Source organism: Muntiacus reevesi, chromosome 2 (assembly GCF_963930625.1).
Source record: "Muntiacus reevesi chromosome 2, mMunRee1.1, whole genome shotgun sequence".
NCBI classification, from domain to species: domain Eukaryota; kingdom Metazoa; phylum Chordata; class Mammalia; order Artiodactyla; family Cervidae; genus Muntiacus; species Muntiacus reevesi.
Window position 1 is genome coordinate 9,958,238 of NC_089250.1, and position 15,734 is coordinate 9,973,971.

The 15,734-nt window shown below is 46.4% G+C and overlaps 1 protein-coding gene across 3 annotated transcripts in view; it reads left to right on the forward strand.

Annotated features, from left to right (window-relative positions):
• NINL (ninein like) overlaps positions 1-15,734 on the forward strand; it is a 114,415-nt gene that overhangs the window by 9,968 nt on the left and 88,713 nt on the right. For 2 of the 3 annotated variants that reach the window (XM_065920894.1, XM_065920896.1), the window contains exon 1: positions 14,544-14,702. The exons of the other annotated variant lie outside the window; for it this stretch is intronic. The gene's annotated coding sequence lies outside the window, so the exon portion shown is untranslated. Of the gene's footprint in view, positions 1-14,543; positions 14,703-15,734 lie in introns of those variants that run through there. 3 annotated transcript variants of the gene reach the window in all.

Sequence of the window (15,734 nt, forward strand, 5' to 3'; positions counted from 1 at the left end):
TGCTCAGGATTTTTTCATTCCATCCTTTTTTTAATGGTGGAATGTATTTTTTTCATTTTGGAACAAGTCAAGGAAAGAATGCGTGCATAGCAAAACGTCCGTCTCATCTCTTTTCCAGCTACCCGCCTCCCTAAAAAGGCCTCTTCGGTCAGCACTTTCCTGTATCTCTGCGTATATAGGTAGCTATGAGTGTACAGAATTCCTCTGATTCAGTCAGCTTTTTATTTCTGCATTTTTGATTTTAGAAAGCAATGATCTTGCTAAGATACTGATGTAAAAGGTCATGAAGCTTCTGAAAGTTGTTCCTGTTGGGAGCATCCGTCTTTGAGCTCAGCCATCCACTGCCGATAAAGGTGACAGTCCTGCTGCCTCGCATGCTGTCTGCTTTGAGGTCGGGACAGCCGTGACACCCTTCCTCTGCTCTGCCTGCCCGCCCTCTTCTGGGGCCTACCCCATCTCAGCGACCGCCTTCACCTCTTACGTTAGATGTCTTGTGCCGTGTGTCATCCCCTTCTTGATTGTTCCCCCTTTGGTGGCATGCATCCTTGAGCAGTTTCCCTATAAAGATGAGATCTGAAAATGCTTTATTCTCTTCTCCCAGCATTGATAGTTTAACAGCATGTAGTCAGAGGTCACCCAGAATTTCAAAGGCATTGCTCTGTGGCCTAGCGGTCACTTTGTGACACTTTTCTTTTTCTCTTCAAGCTGTTAGAACTTGTTTTTTCCCCCCAGTGGTCCATGAAGATGTCCCTTGCTGTGGTTTCATCCTCTTGAACCTTTTCGGACAAAGCCCTACGATCTCCAGTCCTAGAGAAATGTCCTTACTTGGTTGATAAGTGCTCTGCTCCTGTGTTTCCCACTCTGTGAACCTCCCACTCCTCAGGTGTTGGACCTCCTCTCCTGATCTTCCACTTTGTTGTCTTTTACTCCCAGTTTTCCATCTCTTATTTTGTTCTACTTTTTGAAAGATTTCTTCAGCTTTACCTTTCAATCTTACTGATTTTTTTTCCTGCCTCTGCCTGCCATTATGTATTTTAATTTCCAAGTTTTTTTCAGTTTTAAGAAAATATTCTTAATAGCATTTATTTTTGGCTTGAGTGGAATATCACCCCTAAAATAATTTTCTTTTTTTTTTATGTTTTTGAAGAATCCAAGAATCCACTGTATCTTCCATGTTGCTGTCTTCTGTCTATTTGGGTCTGTTTGTGCACATTAGAGGCTTTCCTTAAATGCCCAGTGAACCTCGTTTATCACAAGTAAGAGAAAAGGGATGAAAGTGCTCAATTGGAAGGTCTGCATGAATGGATGGGGCTTGTATACTCAAGTTCCTTTTCTGTAGGGTGCTTGGTAGGCAGTTACCTGAAAAACACCTGGGGTCAGTGTTTTAAGGTCTTTGCTCTTGGTCTGGCTTCCTGGAGAAGAATCTGACTCCGGGCTGAGAGCAGAGGTCTGCTGTCAGTCCCTGGGAGCCGGGTGGGAAGGCATGTGGTGAGGGACGCACGTGCGGTCACTAATCTCTGGCTGTACCTGAGCCCGGTTGTATGTGGTGCCCCTGGTCTGGAGACCTCCTGTTTTTATTCCAAAGAAACATCATGACTTCTGTTGAAGGAGGACCAGGTTGGAGGGGGCAAGGATCCAGGGATCTATTTGTATCTGCATCTTTACCACTTTTTTTTTTTTTTTTGAGGGGGGTGGGGCTGTGCTGCGTGGCTTATGGGCTCTTAGTTCCCCGACACAGGGCTGGGACCCCACAGTGAGTGTGCCAAGGCCTGACCGCTGGACTCCCAGGGGATTCCCTCCATTGGTATTTGGATCACCTCTCCCACCATCCTTAGTGCAGCTCCTCTTTTCCTGGAGCACTGAGGTATCTGGTGGTTTCAATGCCTGAATGTTTGAAGGGGTAGCTGTGCACCTCCTGGTTTCTCAGCATTTCCCATTGCTGGGCTAGTCTCCACTTTCTTGTATCTATTAAATCCTTCGCCACTTGTCCCCATGCTTCTTGGTTTCCACAATTTTGCCATCAGTGCCTGTTTTCCCAGTTGGTGTGTGTGCGTGTGTGTGTTTAAATTCCTTTATGATAGTTTCCATTGGGTTTGGTGTAGAAGCAGTATTAGATGCATACTCCCTTCTTTTGCCTTTATTGTGGAAGCCTATCCAGTCTATGTTCAGTGTAGGTCAAGCCCCACAAAACTAGTCCTGTGCCCACAGTTTGAGAAAAGCTGCTCATTTGAGCTGGAGATTTATAGCATGCCTGAAACTTAAAAAAAAATTATATATGCCGCTTATTTCTTAAGATCTCTCCCCAACTTCCTCATTCTCTGTATTCTTGTATACATTTCTTCTTTGACTTTGATTGTGATGGCAGGGCTTGTTATGATCCTGTGTTCCTGAATTTTCAACGTTGCTTATACATAAGATATTTATTTTGATAGGCAACTATGTTCCTAAAAGGGCTTCCCTGGTGGCTCAGAGGTTAAAGTGTCTGCCTGCAATGAGGGAGACCTTGGTTCGATCCCTGGGTCGGGAAGATACCCTGGAGAAGGAAATGGCAACCCACTCCAGTATTCTTGCCTGGAAAATCCCATAGACAGAGGAGCCTGGTGGGCTACAGTCCACGGGATCAGACACAACTGAGTGACTTCACTTCACTATATTCCTATGATCACTTCTAAGACTTAAACTCAGATTTCTTCATAATAAAACCCTTCTGAATATAATCCATTCAATTTATACTTTTACAGTGAAGTTTAACAGTTAACAGGGATTCCCTGGTGGTCCAGTGGTTAGAAGTCAGTGCTCTCGCTGCCGGGGCCCAGCTTCGATCCCTGGTCAGGGTACTAAGATTCTACAAGCTGCATGGTGTGGCCAAAAAGAAAGGTACAGAAAAGTCATGTGACCTTGGTAGGTCAAAACTGTCTTTTTTAAACCAATCTTTACATATATGACATTGACAATACAGTTATTTCCATGGATTTCCTGGCAGATGTCATGATTTTTTTTTCCTGGGCATCAGGCTGATCAATGGATAAGATCCCCAACCCAAGCTTTTAATAATTTCAAAGTTAAATTTTGTGGTGGTTTATTTGTTGGTTTAATATCACCTATATAATACTGAGTTCCTAATAGTTAGAGATAATCTTTTTGTGCATCTCCCAAGCTTGAAATGTGTGCCTGAAAACATAATAAAGTAAATAAAATAATAATTGACAAAATACACTTTAAAAATCACACATACGGTTCTTCACTGAGTGTCCAGCAGATGTCGTTGAAATAAGATTTACAGTGTTCTCTGAAAACAGCACTGTTTATTAGATTTAACTCCTTGGAATGCGCAAATTTTGTGGATCAGTCGGCTGACTCCTCCTTGTAGGAATGATAAACATGGAGCCAAAGCAGAACAGTCAGTACCCTGGGTACAGACCGCAGTGGTTGAGACAGTCTGGATGGCACGGTGTGAGAGCCTGGCCCCAGCCAGTCCCCGTGCCCAGCCCAGCAAATACCTCCCCAGTCAAGTGTTGGACAGTATGGCAGATCAAAGAAAATGCAGGGACCACGTTTGAAGCACCAGGTAGTCAGACAGAAAAACAAAAGAATTTGAGGAAACATGCATGTAACCAGCACGCTGAGCACGGATGACTCTGGAATGTAATCAAAGTGAAACTTTCCTGTCACCTATTGTTTTCTCCCTGCCAGTGCATGGAGACTAGTGCTCAGACGAGCAGAAGGTCTAGCCTACCAAGATGAGTCCACACTGCCATCTTTGGTCAAGAACAGGACCCCAGCACCCTGCCTGTCCCCTCAAGGCCTGAGATTCCTGGAGCCTCCCAGTGGAGATGAAGCCGGGCTGGCTCGTGTGCTCATCTTGCAGCCAGGGGTGGGGCAGGGGACGGTGTGTGGACAGGGAGGAGGTTGCGTGGCTGGAGCCTGTGCCGTCGTGAGTTGGCTCCACGGCCTGCAAGCCTGACAGATTCCACCCATGACTACATTGCGGGCTTGCCTGGGCCTCTTGAGGCCCCCACTGGCTCCTGCTGCTGCCGGGCCCCTTCTCCAGCCGGCTGCCCCCCACCCCCCACCCAAGTCCTGGTTCTCTGCCAGACCTTTTCACCACCAGCCTTGACGAGTGAGACCTTTCTCTCCCAGACAGTCCTGGATGAGAAGGACTCCACATGGGTGCAGATCAGCCTCTTTCCCGTGTCCTTATCCCACCATCGATAAGAGTGGAGTTACACCCCCACCCACCTCCCCCCTCTGTTCTGACTGCTGCCCCAGGACCCTGGAACTTGCTTGCTTTCTCCAGCAAATGTATGTCACCCTCTCTGAATTTCCTCATTGAACCCGACTCTGTAAGTTTGAGGTCAAGGAGATAGTTCTACCATTCTCCAGGGGACTGGGACTCCCAGGCTGCAGTAACAGCACAAAGAAACCCCATCAAGTCCCTTCCACTTCCATCTCTACTTTGTCAGCTTTTATGCTGTGAAAAGGGGGAGGAACCTCATAAATCAGGAAACTGGTTCTTGACTAAAATTACCTTGGAAACTCTTCAGGGAGTCTCACACTTTTGATGTCTGATATCTACTCACTTAGATCACAGTTTCAATTTTGACATCCTGGTACATGAGAAAGAAGGAGTATAGTGCAAAACAGATGACCCTTTCCTGGGACTTCCCCGGTGGACCAGTGGTTAAGACTCCAAGCTTCTAATGCAGGAGGCCTGGGTTCAATCCCTGCTCGGGGAACTGGATCCCACATGCTGCAACTAAAGATCCTGCATGTGGCAAAGAAGGTTCCATGTGCTAAGACCCAGTGCAACCAAATAAGTGAAAAGTTTTTTAAAAAATAAAAAAGCCTGAGTCAAAACATTTGCATAGAGAGAATTCAGTTCAACACAAAGTTATCAGACCCCTACTGCGTGGCAGGCAATGTGTGCTGAGCAGTCAGGAGGAGTTCACAGCTTCTGAAGAAGGCAAGTGATCAGCCTGACTGAAGAAAGGGATCTGAGTAAGGAATGGTGACATGCAGCTTGGACAGGTAGGAAGGACACTCCTGCATATGAGGCTCAGGGGTGTGGAGAGCGTCGTCATCAGCATTTTAGAATAAGGAGGGGTAAAGCTTGTGTGTGTGAGTTTGTGTGTTTGTGGGCATGTGTGTAATGAGGTGTGTGAGTGTGGATATGGGGGGTGTGGATAGTGGAACGAAAGTGTGTGTGTAGAGGTGGATATATGTAAAGAGAGTTGCATATGTAGTGTCTGTACAGGTACGTGGAAGGGGTGGATATATGTGCACACAAGTTTTGTGTGGTGGTGTGTGTGTGAATAGTGGGGAGCGAATACAGTGTTGTGTGGGTGCGTGTGCATGGGTGTGTGAGGAATATGGGTGTAGGGGACTGTGTTCATGTGCATATGTGAGTTGTGATGAATATGGAGGGTTGTGCATGTACATAGTGGGATTGTGTGTAAGCACGTAGATTTTGTAGGAGTGTATGTGTGAATATGTGTGTTGAGTACTGCAGTATATGTGTGTGAAATTGCATGTAGTGGAGTGCTTATTAGTGGGGTGTGTGTGAGTAGTGGGGTACATGCAGTGGAATCGTGTGAGGGGTGGGGTGTATGTTGTGGAGTTTGTGAGGAGAGGGACTGCACGTGTCGGTGTGAGCAGTGAGTATGCATGTGCTTGGTGGGGTGTCTGTTTAGTGGGATTGTGTGCAGTGGGGTGTTAGGATGGTGTGGAGTATGACTGATGCAGGGTGTGTGTGTGTGTGTGTGTGTGTGTGTGTGTGGTGACTGAATAAAAACGATGTGAGAAAGAGATGATCCCTGTACCAGGGTAAAACATGCTTGAGTGAGAGATGGAGACAGAGGCTGGGAACCTCCTCTAAGATGTGGGCCAGGGTGCGATTGTCCGTCTATCAGGCATTGTCTCTGAACTCCCGCAACTTCTTCAAGGGGCTCCCGCCCTTGACTTCTCTGAACTTCTCTGCCTGGGGGGACCAAGGAAACCTCAATGTGCAGGTCTTACAGTTTGGGAGTGAGAGGGTGTAGTTTGGGGGTCCCACTCATGAATTCCCAGGGGGACCAGACCCCCTAAGGAGGAGCCAAGCTGGGTCTCGGGGCACAGAGAGGGTGAGGACTGTACAAGCCCAGTGTGGGAGGGAGTCACCCACAGGAAGGGTCCTGGTCATCGAGCCAAGCAAAACAGGCCTGAGGTGAAACCATGGGTCCAAGGACTGTGAACTCAGCACATTCCACTCTCCTGAGTGAACACTTAAAAGGGCAAATGAGTTAAAACCACAGAAAAAGAGAAAGTGGGTCTGTAGTGAGAGAAGAGAAGGAGGTAGGTATGTAAGGAGGAGGGTGAGGGACCCATAGATGAGGAGAGGTGTCTGCACTGAACTGTGCCCCCCCCCCCACCCCCCAGATTTCATATGGTGATGTCCTGACCCCTAATGTGACTATTAGGAGACAGGGTCTTTAAAGAGGTGATTCAGGTTAAATGAGGCCATAAGGGTGGACCCTTAATCTGCTAGGACTGGTGGTATCTTTATAAGAAGACAAACCAAGCATGCATGCGCATGCCCTCGGAGGAAAGAGCACATGAGGACACCGGGGGGTGGGGGGAGGACATCCTTCTGCAAGCCAAGGAGAGAGGCCGCAGGTTCCACCAGCCCCACCAACACCTTGATCTTGGACTTACAGCCTCCCAGAATTGTGAGACAATCAGTTCAGTTCAGTTCAGTTCAGTTCAGTCACTCAGTCGTGTCTGACTCTTTAGGACCCCATGGACCACAGCACGCCAGGCTTCCCTGTCCGTCACCAACTTCTGCAGCTTGCTCAGACTCATGTCCATCAAGTCGGTGATGCCATCCAGCTGTCTCATCCTCTGTTGTCCCCTTCTCCTTCTGTCCTCAATCTTTCCCAGCATCAGGGTCTTTTCATATGAGTAAGTTCTTCGCATCAGGTGGCTAAACTGTTGAAGTTCTAGCTTCAGCATCAGTCCTTCCAATGAATATTCAGGACTGATTTCCTTTATGATGGACTGGTTGGGTCTCCTTGCAGTCCAAGGGATTCTCAAGACTCTTCTTCAACACCATAGTTCAAAAGTATCAATTCTTCAGCACTCAGCTTTCTGTATAGTCCAACTCTCACATCCATACATGTCTACTGGAAAAACCATAGTCTTGACGAGACAGACCTTTGTTGACAAAGTAATGTCTCTGCTTTTTAATATGCCATCTAGGTTGGTCGTAACTTTTCTTCCAAGGAGCAAGCCTCTTTTAATTTCATGCCTGCAGTTACCATCTGCAGTGATTTTGGAGCCCCCCAAAATAAAGTCTGCCACTGTTTCCACTGTTTCCCTATCTATTTGCAATGAAGTGATGGGACCAGATGCCATGATCTTAGTTTTCTGAATGTTGAGTTTTAACCCAACTTTTTCACTCTCCTCTTTCACTTTCATCAAGAGGCTCTTTAGTTCTTCTTCACTCTCTGCCATAAGGGTGGTGTCATCTGCATATCTGAGGTTATTATTTCTCCCAGCAGTCTTGATTCCAGCTTGTGCTTCATCCAGGCCAGCGTTTCTCATGATGTATTCTGCATATAAGTTAAATAAGCAGGGTGACAATATACAGCCTTGACATACTCTTTTCCAATTTTGAACCAGTGCATTGTTCCATGTCCAGTTCTAACTATTGGTTCTTTTTTTTTTTTTTTTTTGTAATTTAATAATCAGTTGTATTTTATTATATTCTGATCCTTTGATCAGTGACCAAGCCTCAAACCTGACAAAATGGTAATAAAGTTTTTGTAGACATTTTTCTTCCCATTGCTTATATCCAGTTTGCAGATACTACTGCTACTACTGCTAAATCACGTCAGTCACGTCCAACTCTGTGTGACCCCATAGATATCGGCCCACCAGGCTCCCATCCCTGGGATTCTCCAGGCAAGAATACTGGAGTGGGTTGCCATTTCCTTCTCCAGTTAACTATTGGTTCTTGACCTGCATACAGATTTCTCAGGAGGCAGGTAAGATGGTCTGGTATTCCCATCTCTCAGAATTTTCCACAGTTTGTTGTGGTCCACACAGTCAAAGGCTTTAGCATAATCAGTGAAGCAGAAGTAGATGTTTTTCTGGAATTCTCTTGCTTTTTCGATGATCCAATGGATGTTGGCAATTTGATCTCTGGTTCTCTGCCTTTTCTAAATATAGCTTGAACATCTGGAAGTTTTCAGTTCAGGTACTGTTGAAACCTAACTTGGAGAACTTTGAGCATCACTTTGCTAGCATGTGAAATGAGTGCAATTGTGTGGTAGTTTGAACACTCTTTGTCATTGTCCTTCTTTGGGATTGGAATGAAAACTGACCTTTTCTAGTCCTGTGGCCGCTGCTGACTTTTCCAAATTCACTGGCATATTGAGTGCAGCACTTTCACAGCATCATCTTTTAGGATTTGAAACAGCGCAGCTGGAATTCCATCAGCTCCACTAGCTTTGTTCATAGTGATGCTTTCTAAGGCCCACTTGACTTCACATTCCAGGATGTCTGGCTCTAGGTGAGTGATCACACCATCATGGTTATCTGGGTTGTGAAGATCTTTTTTGTATAGTTCTGTGTATTCTTGCCACCTCTTCTTAATATCTTCTGTTTCTGTTAGGTCCATACCATTTCTGTCCTTTATGTGCCCATCTTTGCATGAAATGTTCCCTTGGTATCTCTAATTTTCTTGAATAGATATCTAGTCTTTCCCATTGTATTGCTTTCCTCTATCTCTTTGCACTGATTATTTTGGAAGGCTTTCTTAACCCTCCTTGATATTCTTTGGAGCTCTGCATTCAGATGGATATATCTTTCCTTTTATCCTTTGCCTTTTGCTACTCTTCTTTTCTCATCTATTTGTAAGGCCTCCTCAGAGAACCATTTTGCCTTTTTTCATTTCTTTTTCTTGGGGATGGTTTGTACAATGTCACGAACCTCTGTCCATAGTTCTTCAGACAGTCTGTCCATCAGATCTCATCTCTTGAATCTATTTGTCACTTCCATGGTATAATCAAACTGAGTTAATAAACTGGACATACGTTATCCAGGCTCATCAAAGTGTAATGAAGCAACAATATCTACAAATGAATATGTTTTCCAAACGTGCCGAGGTCAGCGCTTAGCCATGACTCTCAGGGAAAAAGAATATGAATATGGCAACTCTTTCCTTTAAAAGGATAAATCCTTTAAAAGGATTAAAGGATAAAGTACTCTGTTAAGTCACCTGATTGGTGTTGTTTTAAGTTGAAAACTGACTATGAAAAATCTGTGAGTTAACACTATAAAGACAAATGCAGTATTTTGTGGCCGTTTGCCAAAGCAGAGCCGTTTGAAGGTTTGCTGGCCATTCTCAACTCCCTGAAAGACATTGGAATTTATAGATAGCAATTTCATGATAGGTTATCAAAGAAAAACTAGGCTATTTCTTCACAGAGAAAAACTATGCTTTTCCCCACTCATTACTGAGACAGTCGCCAGAAACATAGCATCAAGATGAGAATCCAATAAAATAATGAACCCCCTCCCCCACTTACCAGGCTTTCTACTAATGTGTCTTGGGGGATGTAAAGACAAAAATTACTATGTCTGACTGCAGGAGTTTATAATCTAGGTGGGACTCAGAATTGCCTGGAAGTCCCTTGTTAGGACTCTGCTTCCACTGCAAGGGGCATGGATTCTCTCCCTGATTGTGGAACTAAGATCCTGTTAGCTGCTTAGAGTGCCAACATATATATATATATATAAAATACTATATATATATAGCTATAGCTATAATCTTGGTGGGACTCAAACAACAAGGACTTAGCAGTGGAACTTCAGATAGTGACATAAATAACAGATCAGGACCCCAGAATGATTGGCACAAAGCAGAAGAGGACTGTTACTGGATGACTTGGACAGATGGTCCTGAGGGTGTCTTCTCCAAAGTGGTCAGGCTGGAGTGCAACCTTGATGAATGGATAGACTCAAGCAGATAGAAGCCTTGCATGTCAAAAACACAAAGGCAGGAATGCGAAGGGCACTCTCAAGAGGCAGCCAGTACATGGCTTTGCTGGAGCCAGGGCTTCATGAGACAAAAGAAAGAAGCTGGAAAGGTGCGCTGGGATGTCTGAATAATCCTGGACTAGGGTTTGTGAATCTAGATTCCCCTGCCTAGCAAATGTGGAGCCATCAAAACCTTGAGTCAAGGAATACATGGTTATGGGATGTGTGTCATTTGTCACAACACAGAGATTGGAGGAGAAACATTGGGAGGTGCCCGCTTTGGGTGTAACCTGATAAGGCAAGGCACATCTTATGTTGTGAGTGGTCTTCAGAACTCTAGAGCCCTAGTTTCTCCCTCTCATACTTTAAGGTTATGCTGATCCCCACCCAACATGTCCTGAATGTTCTTTCTGTTGCATCATTGTGCATGCATGCTAGGTCTCTTCAGTCGTGTCCAACTCTTTGTGATCCTATGGACTGTAGCCCGCCAGGCTCCTCTGTCCATGGGATTCTCCAGGTGAGAACACTGGAGGGGGTTGCCATGCCCTTCAGGGGATCTTTCCGACCCAAGGATTGAACCCTCATCTCTTACGTCTCCTGCATTGGCAGGTGGGTTCTTTACCACTAGCACCACCTGGGAAGCCCCTTGCATCACTAGTCTATCCAGACATTAAGCATGCTCTCCTGAGACAGAGAGACTGAAAGTATTTCTCATAGGACAAGATTACAAACTAACCAATAGAATTTGGGGTTAGTTTTTCTTTTAAATCCAGACTGTGGGTAAGGTAATATCTTTCTAAAAGAAAGCACTGGAATCTACCACTGAGCCCAATTTCTGGTTAAATTTAAACAATACTCAGTTCATAAAACAATTTCAATCAATATTCCACCAGCAAGTAATGGTGAGAACAGAACACCTTATTTCTCCCTAAAGTGTTGGGAAATGTTTCAACTTCATCTTCCACCTAAGCAAGATAAGCTGGAAATGTTTCTGATTTTTTGAATATGGCCTTTAGTTAATAGTAATGTATGGAGGTTAAATTCCTGGTTCTTTTAACCATGATTGTGTTAGATGTTAATTTTAGGGGAACCTGGGTGAGAAGTATATGGAAACTCTTTGTACTATTTTTGCAAGTTTTCTATAAATATAATGCTAATTCAAAATAAAAAATTTTAAAGTAGGAGAGCCATGTAGATGTGGGGAGTCAGTTTTTGGACAGGAATCTGCTCTCCACTCCCCACCATGGGTTGCCAGCATCTGAAATAAAGCAAATTTTCCTTTCCACTAACCTTGCCTCTTTATTGGTGTTTGAGCAGCAAGCAGCAAGACTCCCACCTTCAGTTACAGTAAGACGTACCCATTGGCATTTATTTACTTACACGTTTAAGACATCTAATTCTTTTATTTATTTATTTAAGCTGTGTTTTGTCTTAGTTGCCGCATCTTCGTTGCAGCACTCAGGCTGTTCAAGGGCTTCCCTGCAGTTGCAATGTGTAGGCTCAGTAGTTGCAGGCTCCACCGCCTGTGGGATCTTAACTCCCTAACCAGGGATGGACCCAGTCCCCCCCAGCATTGTAAGGTGGATTCTTTTTTTTGTTTTGTTTTTTTGTGAGGTGGATTCTTAACCACTGGACCACCAGGGAAGTCCTCCCACTAGCATTTAATTTTTAAATATCCAAGGTGGAGGATTCCTGGTCTCCCTTCCTCCCTTAGGTAAGTAGCCACTGATTAGCTCATTTAAACGTGATATGTGCTTCTTGGGCTTCCTTGGTGGTGCACTGGTAAAGAATCTGCCTGCCAATTTGGAGATAAAAGAGACTCAGGTTCAGTCGCTGGGTCAGGAAAATCCCCTGTAGGAGGAAATGACAATCCACTCCAGTATCCTTGCCTGAAAATTCCATGGACAGAGGAGCCTGGCGAGATACAGTTCATGGGGTCCCAAAGAGTCAGATATGATGTAGCACACATGCTTGTCCAGTGATTATTTTTAAAATTTCTGATTTACATTTGAGGAGACTGAGGAAACCAAAGGTTAAATGACTGGGTGGTTCACAAACAGCCAGTATATGGCACTGACTCCCATGTTGTTGTTGTTGTTATTCAGTCACTAAGTCATGTGCAGCTCTTTGTGACCCCATGGACTGCAGCATGCCAGGCTCCTCTGTCCTCCCAGAGTTTGCTCAAATTATATCCATTATATATACAGCTTTGACATACTCCTTCCCCAATTTTGAACCAGTCCACTGTTCCATGTGCAGTTCTAACTGTTGGTTCTTGAGCTGCATACAGGTTTCACAGGAAGCAGGTAAGATGGTCTGGTATTCCCATCTCTTTAAGAATTTTCCACAGTTTGTTGTGTCTACACAGTCAAGGACTGCAAGGAGATCCAACCAGTCCATCCTGAAGGAGATCAGTCCTGGGTGTTCATTGGAAGGACTGATGCTGAAGCTGAAACTCCAGTATTTTGGCCACCTCATGCGAAGAGTTGACTCATTGGAAAAGACCCTGATGCTTGGAGGGATTGGGGACAGGAGGAGAAGGGGACGAGAGAGGATGAGATGGCTGAATGGCATCACTGACTCAATGGACATGAGTTTGAGTAAACTCCAGGAGTTTGTGATGGACAGGGAGGCCTGGCATGCTGCGATTCATGGGGTCGCAAAGAGTTGGACACGAATGAGTGACTGAACTGAACTGAACACAGTCAAAGAAAGGCTTTAACATAGTCATTGAAGCAGAAGTGATGTTTTTCTGGAATTCTCTAGGTTTTTCCATGATCCAGCAGATGTTGGCAATTTGATCTCTGGTTCCTTTGCCTTTTCTAAATCCAGCTTGAACAGCTGAAAGTTCTTGGTTCACACACTTTTGAAGCCCAACTTGAAGGATTCTGAACATTACTTTAGCTTGTGAAATGAGTGCAACTGTGCAGTAGTTTGAACATCCTTTGGTATTGCCCTTCTTTGGGATTGGGGCGAAGGAAAATACAATCTGTCACTGCTTCTACTTTCTTCCATCTATTTGCCATGCAGTGATGGGACCGGATGCCATGATCATAGTTTTTTAAACACTGAGTTTCAAGCCAGCTTTTTCACTCCTCTTTCACACTCATCAAGAGGCTCTTTAGTTCCTCTTTGCTTTCTGCCATTAGAGTGGTATCATCTGCATATCTGAGGTTGTTGATATTTCTCCTGGCATTTTGCATGATGTACTCTGCTTATAAGTTAAATAGTTAAATAATAAGACCTTAAACACCCTGGACCTACTCCTTTCCCACTTTTGAACCAGTCCATTGTTCCATGTCCAGTTCTGTTGCTTTTTGACCCACATACAAGTTTCCCAGGAGACAAGAAAGGTGGTCTAGTGTTCCCATCTCTTGAAGAATTTTCCACAGTTTGTTGTGATGCACACAGTCAAAGGTTTTAACGTAGTCAGTAATGCAGAAGTAGATTTTTGGGGGAATTATCTTGCCTTTTCCCCAATCCAGCAAATGTTGGCAATTTGATCTCTGGTTCCTCTGTCTTTTCTAAACTGAGCTTGTACATTTGAAAGTTCTCAGTTCATATACTGCTGAAACCTAACTTGAAGGATTTTGAGCATAACCTTGCTAGCATATGAAATGAATGCAATTGTACATTAGTTTGAACATTCTCTGGCATTGCCCTTTTTGGAATTGGACTGAAAACTGACCTTTTCCAGTCCTGTGGCCAGTGCTGAGGTTTCCTAATTTGCTGACATATGGAGTGCAGCACTTCAACAGGATCATCTTTTAAGATTTTAAATACCTCAGCTGGGATTCTGTCACCTCCACTAGCATCATTTGACATCAAGTTTATTCTCCAACTGGTGAGTGACAGTGAACCCAAGCAAGCAGAGAGTAAGGAACAGGAGAGGAAAGACAGTCTTCACTCTGGCAGCACGCACCCTTGGGAATTTAGGGAAATTTCCATCAACTGGAATCGACCAGAGTCTTGGCAGCTTGACCACATTGGCATGACGTGACTTTCTGCTGGTCCCTCCCCGTCTGGGAAAGGTCACAGGCACAGCGTAAAGGCTCTGGCATCACTCAGAGCAGCAGAGCATAGTGCTCAGCTTGGGTTTGGGGTGTGTTGCCTGGCTTGCTTCCAAAAGAGGATGCTAGACGGAGACCTGAGAACAGGGGTGCATTGCTCACAGAGATCAGCAAGGTCAGTCCCAGGGTTCATCCCTTGAGGCTCTAAAGTTTTCCTAGATGTTCCCGGGGCAACACGTAGCCCCTTCGTCCGTTAGGATCCCCACCCAGCCGACTCCAGACGGGGCCCCACCCACTGCGGGCCCGCCCATCGACCCCACCCACTCGGCACGGGCCACGTCCCCGGCCCTCTTGAGGGGCGCCCCGCCCCTGGCTTTGCACCATCGCGGAGGGTCCCGCGGTCTCTGGCCCCGCCTCTCCGCCCCGCCGCGCCCTCCGGCTCCGCCTCTAAGTTGGGGCCGGCCCCCAGGTCAGGCTCCGCCTCCCCTGGTCCCGCCCAGTGCTCGGCCCTCGGTGCCCCACCGGGAGCAGCCTCCGCGCCTGCAGGCGGGGAGGAGAGCGGCTCGGTGGCCTCCACACACAAAGAGCGGCGGCGAGACACGGGTAGGAGCGGAGCGCACGCCCGCGCCCTTGGCCCGTCCCCGCGCGGGCGGGACCCGAGACGCCTCAGCCCAGGTGAGCCGGGCGCCGGGGGTGATCGCGCACCCGGGGGCGTACAGTGGCGGGCGCTGGGACCGCGGGCCGGGGCCCCGCACCTCGCTCTGCCCCCGGGCCTGGGGGCCCCTGAGGCAGTCCAGAGGGAACTCGCTTCCCTCGAGACCCTGGGGCGCCGGGCGGCTTCGGTAGAGCCAGGCCCTCTCGCGGATCGCGTTTGGGTTGGCGCTCCGGGACCTTGGCTCAGGTGGCCGGCGGACGATCGGCTGGGGTCCCGAGGCAGCCCGGCCGGTCCTCTAGGCGGCTGCTGGCGTCCAGTTACTGCTTGGGATGAGCTCTGAGTAAATTCACCTCATTGTGCTTTAAGCTCTGCTTCCTACCTGCTTCCTTTTGCTGTATTACGAGTTTGCACTTGGAAAAATTGCTAGAAATAAGGACTCACGCTCTGGGGCGGAAAAGTCTGTTATGAGTTTTGTCTGCTGTGAGTAGTTTTTGCAGAAGCGCGGCTTTCCTCCCGCCGGTGCGCTCACCCGCGGATCCCATAAATCGTACTGATAACTGGAAACTCCGTGTTGAGCTGTGTATTTGCACAGGGTGGAAGTGAGGAAGGTCACTCGGTTCCTTTTTGCTCCTGGAGACTTAGGCCGAGCTGTGGAACGGCCCCGGGGGTGGTGGTGCAAGGGAGGGGGGGTTGGGGGCAAAAACTGGGAAGCCAGTGGTCTTGTGATGGTCCAGGCTGGAGGGTCGAGTGATGCTCGCGGTCCCACCGCCAGCACTGGCAATAGGACCAAGCGACGGTAAACTGCTCTTGAGGGGCTGCTGCTGAGATTATATTATAGTTCAGGTTCAATTAAAAAAATAGATAATCGGTTTGGCAGAATGGTAAAATAACAAGCCATCTCCAAAGCACCTGAATCTCAGATAACATTTTACATCATCAAACTAGGAGAATAGTTTATCAAAAAGTTTGGGTTTTAACATTTTTTAATTGAGGAATTTATCTTATTTACCTTTTCTTTTTGGCCACTCTGCTTGTGGGATTTGAGTTCCCCT